The following is a 13,816-nucleotide window of genomic DNA, read 5'->3' as shown; positions in this document are numbered from 1 at the left end:
GATGTGGGACCGCTGCCTGTGGTGCAGCTGGTGCTGCCTCCTGGGGATGGGTCTCTGCCTCGGGCGCATCTGCCTCCTCCTCAGATGCCTCAGACGGTGTGTCAGGCTCGGAGGGGATGTCACCGGATCGTATCATCAGCTTTAGGTGCTCATAGCGCCGCTTGTTGTGACGCTCCATCTGGTCAAGTCGTCGGAACAAGCGGTGCATCAGATGATAGACAGGCTCTGTGGTAGGTGGAGGTGCAGTGGTGGTAGCAGGGGTAGGTGGTGCAGCAGTGGAGGAAGAGGGTCCAGCAGACGGTGGTGCTGTCGTATCAGCAGCAGTGAATGGTGGTGGTCTGTGGCCCAAGGCTAAGAAGTTCCGGCTGTGCAGAATGATCTTCCTGCACTCCGCCGCTGGTGGTCTCTCATCGGCATCCTCCCATGGCACGTCAGCTCGACGGCCAAGCTGTGTAACCAGATATGGAAAAGAGAGGGTGCCTCGGACGTGGACCCTGGCCATATAGTGCCGAATGAAACGTGGCAGATAAAGGTCCTTACCCTCCAGCACACACCAAAGGAGGGTGATCATAGCAGCCGGGATCTCCGTCTTGTGAGTACTCGGCATCACATAATTACTCAAGATCTGATGCCATAACCGAGCCTCATCGTTTAAGTATGCTCTCTTGATCCCTCTAGGAATGGTAGTGTCCTGACCCATCTCCCAAGGAACTGTCGGGTCGAGAGCTATCCGTGCCTTTATAGCATCCCAATCAAACTGCATCTGGCGCATGTCCTCCTCAGCCTTTGAATAACCATCAGGCTGATCGGACTTGGCTGGGAGCTGGAGAATGTCCTCTAAGGCCTCTTCAGTTACCAGAATTTGTTTTCCTCTCAGGTTCACTGCATCTAGGGTAGTGAGATAGTAGTTGCAGTAGAATTCCCGTACCCAAGATGAATTGACCTCTGTCAGTGTTCTTTCCAGAAAGAACCAGCCCCTTTGCTTGATTTGCTCAGTGGTGTACTGCTGGCGTGCTTCTGGAATCTTCAGAGTTCGCTCCAGGTATAGATTTCTGGAGTTTGCAAAAGCCGGGTACTTCAGCTCACAGTACCGGTTTGCAAATTTAATAGGATCATTTGCAGGGAGCAGCTAGTCATCTTTTTCCTGCTGTGTGAAGTTCTTCTCCCGCCATGAAGAATCGTGCATTAGAGCAATGATGGACTTGGAGGAATCTCCTCTCTTGCGCTTGCCAGTAGCCTTGCCTTTTCCTTTCCTTTGTGGGGCAGACATCCTGAAAAACAGAAAACCAGGATATGGATAAAATAGGAAAGCAAATAGGCAATTAAACAAAGGAAACTCAAAGTGGCAAAGGAGAAATAGAATAAGGAAAATGAGTAAATGAAATATGATTGAATTTATGTTAAATGGAAAAATAATCAATATGCCATGGTGAGCAAGTTAGAGGAAAGTGAAAATAATCAGAAAAGAGATTAAAAGGGTTAGTATGGTTAGAATTTGAAAAAGAAATTAGTAAGTTAAAATTAGTGAGTTAGTAAAGTGCGGGTTAAAGTAGGTGGCATAGACAAATTCCATATAACAAGGATTCACAGGTAAGAATAGAAGTACTCATAATCGAACAAGGAAAACAGGGTGATGCTGATTCGAATAGAAATAAAGAAAGCAAAAATTGGAATCAGTGAATCACAAATGCAGTTTATGAACCAGGAAATCAAGGAGAATAAGAATGTCTGCCATAGCATTCATGAAATCGTGTGGGTAAAGCAGAGTAAAACAGAGTTCAGAAATGCCAAACCAAAACATGAATGAAAACAATTTTAAAAAATTTGGACAGCATTCCGGCTAAAATTGGATTGTCCCGGAAAATAAACAGCAATCATAGCAGTTCATATGAATTAAAAATTTGCTGCAGTTACCAGTAATGAATAGAAACAGGAAAATTTGGAGTAACAAGTAGCAATTGCAAGAAATCACAGCATATGAACGAGGTCACAGGAACAGCAGAATTGCAGTTATGATAAAATATAAACAGGAACAGTGCAAGTAAACAGACCTAGATCCACTAACCAGAGCCTAAGCTACCTAACAACCTAAAAATCCACTACAGCATGCATATCTATCTATCCTAATGATGAATAGAAACGGAAAAAATTACAGAAAAACGACGAACGGATAAAAGGGAGTTGCGATTTGCGGAACCTGGTAGGCGGGAGGGGTGGAACGGGGAAGAAGGTGGCGGCGGCTGGGGGGGCAGTGGCGGAGGGAGGGTTTAGGGTTAGTGATAGGAGAAGGGGGGTTTGCGGGTAGGTGGCGGAGAGAGGGGGGCGCAGCTGGGTGGCCGGCGGTGGGGGGCGGTGGTCGCGGGGGCAGTGGTGGAGAGGGGAGGAGAGAGGAAGAAGGGAGAAGAAGGGAGGGGAGGGGGTTGCGGCGGCGGCGTCCGGCATGGCGGCGGCGTCTGGGTGGTGGCACAGTGGTGGCTAGGTGGTGCTGGGTGGTGGTTGGAGGGAGATGGAGCAGAGAGGGAGAAGAGGGTTGGGGGTGGGGGGCTGCGCGACTGATAGGGTTCGCGTGGCTGGGGGGTTATACTTTCGAATCCACGCGGCCGCGTGGGGCACGCGGTCGCGTGGTTGGGGTGAAAATGGGAGTGACGCGATCGCGTGGGGCGCGCGATCGCATGAGGGGGGAAAGAAGGGTGACGCGATCGCGTGGATAGCGCGATCGCGTCACCGGAATTCGTGCTAAACGCACGACTCCAGCGCCGTTTTAGCGCAACTCTCAGTCTCCTTTTGGGGTGATGTGAAATCCATGCGACGCGATCGCGTCGCTCACGCGGTCGCGTGGGATTGGTATTGTGCAAGTGACGCGATCGCATGGGGCATGCGATCGCGTGGGCCAATTTTTGCGAAACGCACAAGGGCCACACGATTCCAGCCTAACTTTCTGTTCGTTAGATCCTTACGCCGATATATATATCACGCGGCCGCGTGGGTCACGCGGTCGCGTGGGTGGTGTTTCTCGCAATATGACGCGATCGCATGGGGCATGCGGTCGCGTCGTGCACCCTTTTTTTATATGCATTAAAAATGCAGAATGCAATGATTAACATGAATGCTATGCATGATTCCAGGTTTAATAAATTAAAATGAAAAAGGAAAAAATGAAAGCAATTAACAAGAAATAAATTGAAAAAGAAACGACCATACCATGGTGGGTTGTCTCCCACCTAGCACTATTAGTTAAAGTCCTTAATTTGGACATTGGAGGAGTATCCTGTTATGGTGGTTTATGTTTAAATTCGTCCAAAAATCTCCACCAGTGCTTGGAATGCCAATAGCCTCCGGGGTCCCAAACCAAGCATACAAAGGTTCTGAGCAGCTCCAAACAGATTTTTAGGCTCCCGGGATGACGAATGTCAGGATAGAGTCCAGGATTCCAAGCCTTGCTTTTAAATCTGCCTCCGTCTTGATTTGCATGTTTCCATTTGGGCGGGTTAAAAAGTAGAATCTCACCGTGGTGACCAAACGTTCTCCGTGATCCATGCAATTGAGCATGATACCAATCTGTGTACTTCGAGGTGAAGCGTGGAACCTTATTGAACCTTATGCACCAGCTCTGAGTACGAGCCATTTTCCTCTTACTCTTAAAGCCGCAGAGAGCTCTAAGCTGGCCATCTGTTTCAAGCAAACCATATTCAAGTGAATAAGTAAAGTTATAAGTTAAGGATTGTACCCACTTGAAGCTTGTATTAGGTGGTAATGGCCTTGGGATAGGTGTTTTTGGTGGTTCTGCAAGTTCCGTTTCCTTGTGCTCTTCTGTGAATTCCTCCACTTCTTTGCAAAGTTCTTCAATTGTATCTGTGTCCTGGTCAGAGTCTTCCGTGTCTTCCTCATCACTTGAGTCATAGATTAGAGGTTGAGAGAAATCGACCTCCGCATCATCTTCATATTCACTTGGGGAAGATTCTTCGATCTCAGAGAATTCACTTGCGGATGCAAGTTCATCACCAAGAGAGCTAGACTTGTGACTATCATCATTAAGGGAATTTGCTTCTTGGATTATTCCGTCTGATTCCTTATAAATGACTTGCCTTGGAGACTGTACGGTATCCTCCTTAGCATCAACTGTAGTCTCCTTGACGGCATTTTCCTCAATTCTGGATTCCCATGGAGGTTCAGCATCTCCTAGATCTTCAACCAACTCTTCTTCTTGAACAAAGACAGCTTCTTCTAATTGTTCTAGTACAAATTCATGCTCTGTCTTGTCCACTGGCGTTTCTGGCAATTCATTCATGCTCTGCTCTTCATTGAGCTGTCCACATGGGGCTGTGGCTAATCCTTGTGTATTTGAGCGCCTAGAAGCCCATTGAATCATTGCTTGCGCCAGTTGTTGAATAGTTGTTTGAAATTTAATTACTGTTTCCCTTAGGCGATCCTCCGCTTCTTGGGTTGCTGGACTTGGACATGATACAAAGGAAAGTGGTGGTGATTGGGAGCGATCGGATTGGTATTGGGGTAAGGAAGGATCATATGGTGGCGAATGGTGAAGAGAAGCTTGTGAGTGTGGTGGTTCGAGGTTATGTTGAAAGGATGGTTTATATGCACGGGGTGGGGCTTGTTGGTAGTTACAAGGTTGTCCACCATGTCTTTCAGCTGAGTATGCACTGTAGAATGGTCTTTGTCCAGGATATCTCGGAGGGTGTTGCTGCCAAAAGGGTTGATTAGATCCTCTTGGTCCCATCCATCCTTGATTGGTCTGACCTTGGTACACATTCCTGCTGTAACTTTTATTTCCTTTAACAATATTAGAACCAAACTCAAAGCGAGAGGGGTGAAAGTTCATAGTAGCAAATAAAGATAAAAAGGAAAAACAAAAAAAATAAATAAACAAGCAAAAGAAAAATATTTACAATAACCAATAATAAGGCATACGTTAGTAGTTCCCTGGCAACGGTGCCATTTTGACGTCGGGATTTCTACCAGTAAAGAGGTTCATAGAAACAGTTGCGTTGTAGATATAGTCTCTAAACCGACAAAAATACCTTCGTACAAACGTTTGGGTGTCACAAGTAACAAACCCCTTTAAAAATTGTTAACTGAGTATTCAAACCTCGGGTCGTCTTCTCAAGGAACTGCGAGGAAGTATGTTCTTATTATTGGCTATAAAGGTTGTAATCGGGGTTTAGAAGATGAGAAGCAAGTAAATTGAATGACAAGTAAAATAAATGGCAATTAAAATAAATAACTACTGTAAAGCAGACTTTTGGCAAGGTAAGAGAAGTTGGAGGTCCAACGTAGTTATCTCTCTCAACTATAATGAAAGTTGAATCTAAACTCCACTTGATCAACCTGTACTAGGGTAAAGGAAAGTCAAGGGACTAATTAAATTGACCTTTGAATCCTATTTATTTCCTAAGAAAAGGTTGGGATTACTTAAGTTCAGCTCAATTAGCAAGATAACGATTATCAATTATGTTGAGTTTAATAACTATTGAGTTACTGAATTCTTAACCAGGACCAAAAGGGAAAAAAGTAAAATCGCTGGAATAATAAAAATATCCTTAGATAGGAAGCAATGGTAACTTAAATCAAAGAGAACAATCATAAACTGAAAATACCTCAAATATTATTAATTCAAATATAGTCTGCAATATGGAAGAAATTCATAAATTCAATGATTAATTCAAGTGCTGGAATAAATAAAAGTAAAAGAAAGCTAAAACAAAGAAACATAAAACCTGGATTGAGAGTCACTCTTAAAACAAGAAGAAATCCTAAATCCTAAAAGAGAGAGAGAGAGAAGATCTCCCTCTCAACTAAATCTAAATCATTGAAAATTAAAATATGAGAGCTCCCTTTGAATGGATGCATTCCCACACTTTATAACCTCTGGTCTATGCTGTCTGTACTTAGATCTGGGCCAAAAAGGGCTTCAGAATATGCTGGGGGCATATTCTGTAAATTCTGATACGTGGCCTCTGTCACGCGTCCGTGTGGGTCACGCGGTCGCGTCATTCGGAGCTTTTCCTTGCCACGCGGTCGCGTCAGTCATGCGACCGCGTCATGTGCGTTCTGCTTAAGGCGCGCGATCGCGTCAGTCATGCGACCGCGTCGCTGCTGATTCGTTCTTGGCATGCGATCGCTTCGTCCATGCGGTCGCGTGGATACTAGTTTCCTTAAAGCTCCGTTTTGCCTTCTCCTTCCATTTTTGTATGTTTCCTTTTCCGTCCTTTAAGTCATTCTACCTTAGAAAATCTGAAACTACTCAACACACTAATCATGGCATCGAATGGAAATAAAGGTAATTAAAATAATTAATTTTTAAAGCTTAGGAAACATGTTTTTCACAATATGACATAATAAGGAAGGGAAAGTAAAACCATGCAATTAATGTGAATAAGTAGGTGAAGGATTGTATAAATCACTCAAATTAAGCACAAAAGAACTCATGAAATATGGGTTTATCAGTTTCTTTTCTTAAAAATTTTCAAAAATATGTTCTTGATGTTCATCATGATCTTCAAAGTGTTCTTGGTGTTCATCATGACATTCAAAGTGTTCTTGCATGCATTATTTGTTTTGATCTTAAATTTTTATGTTTTGTGTCATTTTGTTATTTTTTTTCTTTCTTCATTAATTCAAAAAAATCAAAAATAATATCTTTCCCTTATTTTACTCATAAATTTCGAAATTTTTGGTTGACTTAGTCAAAAAAATTTTCAAAATTTAGTTGTTTCTTGTTAGTCATGTCAAAATTTCAATTTAAAAATTTTATCTTTTCAAATCTTTTTCAAAAATCAAATCTTTTTTATTTTTCTTTTTAATATTTTCGAATTTCTTAACTAAAATTTTCAAAATCTTTCTCTTAATTTTTATTTCACATTTTCGAAAACTTTACTAACAATTAATGTTTTGATTCAAAAATTTCAAGTTTGTTACTTTCTTGTTAAGAAAGGTTCAATCTTTAAATTCTAGAATCATATCTTTTAGTTTCTTGTTAGTCAAGTCATCAACTTTAATTTTCAAAATCAAATCTTTTTAAATTTCTTCTTCAAATTTTTTTCAAAATTTAATTTCAAAATCTTTTTCTAACTTCTTATCTTTTCAAAATTTATTTTCAAATCTTTTTCAATTAACCCCTTGACGTTTTGTCTTAATTTTAAAAAGTTCACTATTTCTTATCTTTTTCAAAACCACCTAACTACTTTTCCACTTCTAATTTTTGAAAATCACTAACCACTTTTTCAAAATTCTTTTTAATTAACTAATTATTTTAAATTCTAACTTTATTTTATTTTATTTCTTAAATTTCGAATTCTAACTTAATTAATTAAAATAAAAACATTTTTCTTCTCCTTCTTTTTAAAATTCGAATGCTATCTCTCTCTCATCTCTTTCTATTTATTTACTAACACTTCTCTTCTACTCATAATTCGAACCCTCTCCTTCTCTCTGTGTTTGAATTCTTCTTATTCCCTCTCTACCTCATTCTTCTATTCTTCCATTCTTCTACTCACATAAAGGAATCTCTATACTGTGACATAAAAAATTCCTCTCCTTTTCTGTTCTCTTCTTTTTCATATGAGCAGGAACAAGGATAAAGACATTCTTGTTGAAGCTGATCCTAAACCTGAAAGGACTCTGAAGAGGAAGCTAAGAGAAGCTAAAGCACAACACTCTGGAGAGGACCTTTCAGAAATTTTCGAAAAAGAAGAAGACATGGCAGCCGAACCCAATAACAATGGTGGAGATGCAAGGAAGATGCTTGGTGACTCTACTGCACCAACTTCCGACTTCTATGGAAGAAGCATCTCAATTCCTGAAATTGGAGCAAACAACTTTAAGCTTAAGCCTCAATTAGTTTCTCTAATGCAGCAGCATTGCAAGTTTCATGGACTTCCATTGGAAGATCCTCATCAGTTCTTAGCTAAATTCTTGCAAATCTGTGACATTGTTAAGACCAATGGAGTTAATCCCGAGGTCTACAGACTTATGATTTTCCCCTTTACTGTAAAAGATAGAGCTAGGATATGGTTGGACTCACAACCTAAAGAAAGCCTAAACTCTTGGGAAAAGTTGGTCAATACTTTCTTGGCCAAATTCTTTCTACCTCAAAAGTTGAGCAAGTTTAGAGTGAAAGTCCAAACCTTTAGACAGAAGGAAGGTGAATCCCTCTATGAAGCTTGGGAAAGATACAAGCAATTGATCAGAAGGTGTCCTTCTGACATGCTTTCAGAATGGAGCATCTTATGTATATTCTATGATGGTCTGTCTGAATTGTCTAAGATGTCATTGGACCATTCTGCTGGTGGATCTCTTCATCTGAAGAAAACGCCTGCAGAAGCCCAGGAACTCATTGAGATGGTTGCAAATATCCAGTTCATGTATACTTCTAAAAAAAATCCTGTGAATAATGGGATAACTCAGAAGAAAGGAGTTCTTGAGATTGATACTCTGAATGCAATATTGGCTCAGAATAAAATATTAACTCAGCAAGTCAATATGATTTCTCAAAATCTGATTGGAATGCAAGCTGCATCCGACAGTACTAAAGAAGCCTCCTCTGAAGGAGAAGCTTATGACCTTGAGAATCCTACAATAGAAGAGGTAAATTACATGGGAGAATCCTATGGAAACACCTATAATCCTTCATGGAGGAATCATCCTAATTTCTCATGGAAGGATCAACAGAAGTCTCAACAAGGCTTCAAAATAATAATGGTGGGAGAAATAGGTTTGGCAATAGCAAGCCTTTTCCATCATTTTCTGAACAACAGACAGAGAATTCTAAGTAGAGCCTCTCTGACTTAGCAACCATAATCTCTGATCTATCTAAGACCACTCTCAGTTTCATAACTAAAACAAGGTCCTCCATCAGAAATTTGGAGGTACAAGTAGGTCAGCTGAGTAAAAGAGTTACTGAAATCCCTCCTAGTACTCTCCCAAGCAATACAGAAGATAATCCAAAGAGAGAGTGCAAGGCCATAACAATATCTAAAGTGGCCGAACCTATAGAGGAGAAAGAGGCAATCATTTCCAGTGAGAAAGATCTCAATGGACGTCCACTGACCGCTAAGAAGTTCCCTAATGAGAAATCAAAGGAATCTGAGGCTCTTAACAGAGACCATAGAGATTCCACTGAACTTACTGTTGCCATTCATGAGCTCTGATGAGTATTCTTCCTCTGAAGAAGATGAAGATATTATTGAAGAGCAAGTTGCTCAGTACCTAGGAGTAATCATGAAGCTGAATGCCAAATTATTTGGTAATGAGACTTGGGAGGATGAACCTCCATTGCTCATCAATGAACTGAATGCTTTGGTTCAACTGAATTTACCTTAAAAGAAACCGGATCCCGAAAAGTTCTTAATACCTTGTACCATAGGCACCATGAGCTTTGAGAAGGCTTTGTGTGACCTGGGGTCAGGAATAAACCTCATGCCACTCTCTGTAATAAAGAAACTAGGGATCTTTGAGGTACAAGCTGCAAGAATCTCATTAGAGATGGCAGACAAATCAATGAAATAGGCTTATGGACTTGTAGATGATGTCTTAGTGAAGGTTGAAGGCCTGTACATCCCTGCTGATTTCATAATCCCAGATACTGGGAAGGACGAGGATGAATCCATTATTCTTGGAAGACCCTTCCTAGCCACAGCAAGAGCTGTGATTGATGTGGACAGAGGAGAGTTAGTCCTTCAATTGAATGAGGACTACCTTGTGTTTAAGGCTCAAGGATCTTCTTCTGTAACCATGGAGAGGAAGCATGAAAAGCTTCTCTCAATACAGAGTCAAACAGAGCCCCCACACTCAACTTCTAAGTTTGGTGTTGGGAGGCCACCATTAAGCTCTGAGTCTTTGTGAAGCTCTCTAAGAGCTCACTGTCAAGCTATTGACATTAAAGAAGCGCTTATTGGGAGCCAACCCAATGTTATTTAATTATATTTATTTTTATAGACATTTGTTTTCCATTATTATTTTATGTTTTCTTTAGGTTGATGATCATATGAAGTCATAAAAACAGCTGCAGAATTAAAGCAAAATAAAAAATAGCATAAAAAATAGCACACCTTGGAGGACAGGCTTACTAGCGTTTAAACGCCAGTAAGGATAGCAGAATGGGCGTTTAACGCCCAGTCTGGTAGCATTCTGGGCGTTAAATGCCAGAATTGGCAGCCAGACTGGCGTTAAACGCCAAAAAAGGGTGTCTGGTGTCTAGCTGGCATTAAACGCCAGAATTGGTAGACAGACTGGTGTTTAACGCCAGAAAAGAGTGTCTGGTGGGCGTTAAACGCCAGAAAAGGGCATCAACCTCGTGTTTAAATGCCAAAAAGGTGCAGGGAGCAGAATTTCTTGACACCTCAGGATCTGTGGACCCTACAGGATCCCCACCTACCCCAACTCACTCTCTTTCCTCTTTACACCTTTCCATCACACCCTTCCCCAAAATACCCTTGACCAATCATATCAATACCTCTTCCCCAAACACCATTCACCTATCAAATCCTACCCTCTTCCTCATAATCTCTTCACCAGTTACATCCATCCACTCTTCCCCAAAAACCCATCATAAAATCTCACCTACCTTACCATTCAAATTCAAAATATTTTCCTCCCAAACCCAACCCCCTCTTACACGAATTCCCCCTATCTCTTACCCTATAAATACCCTTCCTTACCACCTTCATTTTCACACATCATACACACTTAAACCCCTTTGGCCGAAACCAACACTCCCCTCCATCTCCTCCGTTTCTTCTTCTTCTACTCCTTTCTTTCTTCTTTTGCTCGAGAGCGAGCAAACCTTTTAAGTTTGGTGTGGGAAAAAGCTCTGCTTTTTATTTTTTCATAACCATTAATGGCACCTAAGGCCGGAGAAACCTCTAGAAAGAGGAAAGGGAAGGCAATTGCTTCTACCTCCGAGTCATGGAAGATGGAGAGATTCATCTCAAAGGTCCATCAAGACCACTTCTATGAAGTTGTGGCCAAGAAAAGGGTGATCCCCGAAGTCCCCTTCATGCTCAAAAAGAGTGAATATCCGGAGATCCGACGTGAGGTTTGGAGAAGAGGTTGGGAAGCTCTCACCAACCCCATCCAACAAGTCAGAATCTTAATGGTTCAAAATTTCTATGCTAATGCATGGATCACTAAGAACCATGATCAAAGTGTGAACCCAAACCCAAAGAATTGACTCACAATGGTTCGGGGGAATTACTTAGATTTCAGTCCGAAAAATGTGAGGTTGGCATTCAACTTGCCAATAATGCAAGGAGATCCTCACCCTTTCACTAGAAGGGTCAACTTTGATCAAAGGTTGGACCAAGTCCTTATGGACATTTGTGTGGAAGGAGCTCAATGGAAGAGAGACTCCAAAGGCAAGCCGGTTCAACTGAGAAGGCTTGACCTCAAGCCCGTGGCTAGGGGATGGTTGGAGTTCATCCAACGCTCTATCATTCCTACTAGCAACCGGTCTGAAGTTACAATAGACCGGGCTATCATGATCCATAGTATCATGAATAGAGAGGAAGTAGAAGTTCATGAGATCATACCTCTAGAACTCTACAAGGTGGCGGACAAGCCCTCTACTTTGGCAAGGTTAGCCTTCCCTCATCTCATCTGTAACCTATTGACGACAAGTCATCTTATACTAGCTTTTCAAGCATTTTTCACTTGTTTCATTAGGTTTTATGCACTTTCTTACATTTTAAGTAAGTAATTTAGAGTGAAATTGCATGGTTATGTCAATTCAATCAACCATTAATTATTTGATACTAAATCATGAGGTTTAAGCTAGAATTAGTTGATTTTTGAATGATTTATAAATCTTGTGAATTTGGTGATACTTTGATTGGTTGTTTCAATTACTTGTAGGTGAAGAACAGGAAGAAACAAAGAAAGCGTGGCTTATCAAAAGCGTGGCCTAAGGAAATAAAAGCGTGGCGCATCAACCAAGGCAAGGCCATGGCGCTCACTAATTGAGCGTAGCGCTCTCTATTTGAGTACTAGAGCACCAACACCAAAGCCAAGAGAACAAAGGCCTATGGCGCTGCGTTGAAACAAGTAACTGAGCGCCTAAGGGAACAAGGCAAAGGCATAGCGCTCAGTTAACTTAGTTAACTTTTTCGTGCTCCATTTCAAAGAAAATCAAGGCGTTTATGAATAGAATTTCATAGTAAGAAATAAAATGTTCCTATAATTTCAGAAAAATTCTAGGAATAGATGCACGTATAGCCAAACATTAAGTTTGGTGTTCACGTATGCAGAGAATTTCAGAAAAATCAATTTTGTTCATAGAATCAAATTTATGAATAGATGCACCATACATTGCTTCATAATTTTTTTAGCTTATGGTATCATAGTAAGAAATAAAATGTTCCTTAGAATGAATGTGCCAATTGTGGCAGATACTCCTTGAGTTTTACATGGATCCCTTAACAGAGTACACGTTTGGTGTCCACCAAATCTTTGTTCAAAATCTAAGGAGTATGATTGGTCATTTAAATAAGGAACATGTAGAATTATCTCTCTTTGTTACTCATCACCACACCACCGTACCAAAATTTATTCCAATGCTTACCATTGCTTTGACTTAATTTTGTAGGACAAAGAAGATTGAGAAGAGGATAAAATGGAGCATGCACGGCCATGACAAGGTGAAAAGAGAGTCACATGCACCTAGGGAATGGTGCCTTCTTGGAGACAACAATCTGCATGCATTAATGTCTTGGAGGCCGAACCACATGCATCCAATGGAGGGGCAATCCTTGTCAACCTTCAACTATGCATGCAAGCCGTCCATACTATAAACTCCTTACAATGCTTCACTCAATCTACACCCTTTATTCTTGTTTAGCCGAGCTTTCCTTACTTGTGGTTATATCTTTATGATTCATGCTTTGACTATAAATAGGTGGTGACACTTCCTAGCTCACATATTCCTTCCCTTCCCATACAAGAACTCTCTACGTATAAGCCTTTGTTTCATCCACACCCTCATCATAAAACACGTTCCAATAGCTTTTCTTACCCAACACCAACGTCATTTTCCATTCCCCTCCATAACAAAACCATTTCTCAACCAAAGTTCATCCCTTCTTCTCCATTCTTTCTTAATTCATGGCTTCTTCAACCAATGGTGACCGAACCATCAACCTATGATACAAAGAAATTCAAGTATCAATTCTATGAATCAAGGTATCATAGGCTCATGGAGTCAAAGCATGTCATTCCAGAAATGGGCTTTAGATTGTGGGGTGGAGAGTATCCTGTCATGAGAAAAATTACCACGAAAAGGAGGTGAAAACTTTTCTATGAACCTTTAACAGACATCAGTGCAGTCATGATAAGAGAATTCTACACCAATGCGGTGAAGCCAAGCCAAGACAGCCCCCCTTATAAGAGCTATGTCAGGGGTGTTAAGGTAGATTTTAGTCCATCATCAATCATGAGGGCCCTACAGTTGAGAGTAATAACCTATGGAGAGCTTAGTTTTGAGGAAAGATTGCAGGGTGAGAATGACCCTGATGAAATACTACATGGGTTGTGTTTTGAAGACAGAGACTGGGAAAGGGACTCAGAGGGAGCTCCAAGCCACTTGAAAAGAATAGATCTCATACCTGAGGCCAAATGGTGGTATGAGGTAGTGAGGAGGTCTATACTCCCTACTGGAAACACCTCAGAAGTCACAATCCAGTGAGCCATCCTAACCTATTGCATCTTAAAGGGAGGAGAAATCAACCTCTCACAGCTCATAGCAGACAGCATTCAGGAAATGGCTGAGAATACAAGTAAATCAAGTAGGCTTGGTCACCCAAGCACTATT

At 41.2% G+C, this 13,816-nt stretch overlaps 1 non-coding gene across 1 annotated transcript; it reads right to left on the bottom strand.

The window, feature by feature from the left end:
* Positions 1-8,118: 8,118 nt before the first annotated feature.
* LOC112774016 (small nucleolar RNA R71) lies at positions 8,119-8,222 on the bottom strand. The gene has a single exon (XR_003188531.1). It is a non-coding gene; the product is annotated as a small nucleolar RNA R71 (small nucleolar RNA).
* Positions 8,223-13,816: the final 5,594 nt, after the last annotated feature.

Source organism: Arachis hypogaea, chromosome 18 (assembly GCF_003086295.3).
Source record: "Arachis hypogaea cultivar Tifrunner chromosome 18, arahy.Tifrunner.gnm2.J5K5, whole genome shotgun sequence".
NCBI classification, from domain to species: Eukaryota; Viridiplantae; Streptophyta; class Magnoliopsida; order Fabales; family Fabaceae; genus Arachis; species Arachis hypogaea.
The sequence above is the reverse complement of the archived record's forward strand: the minus strand, read 5'-3'. Positions and strand labels throughout refer to the sequence as shown.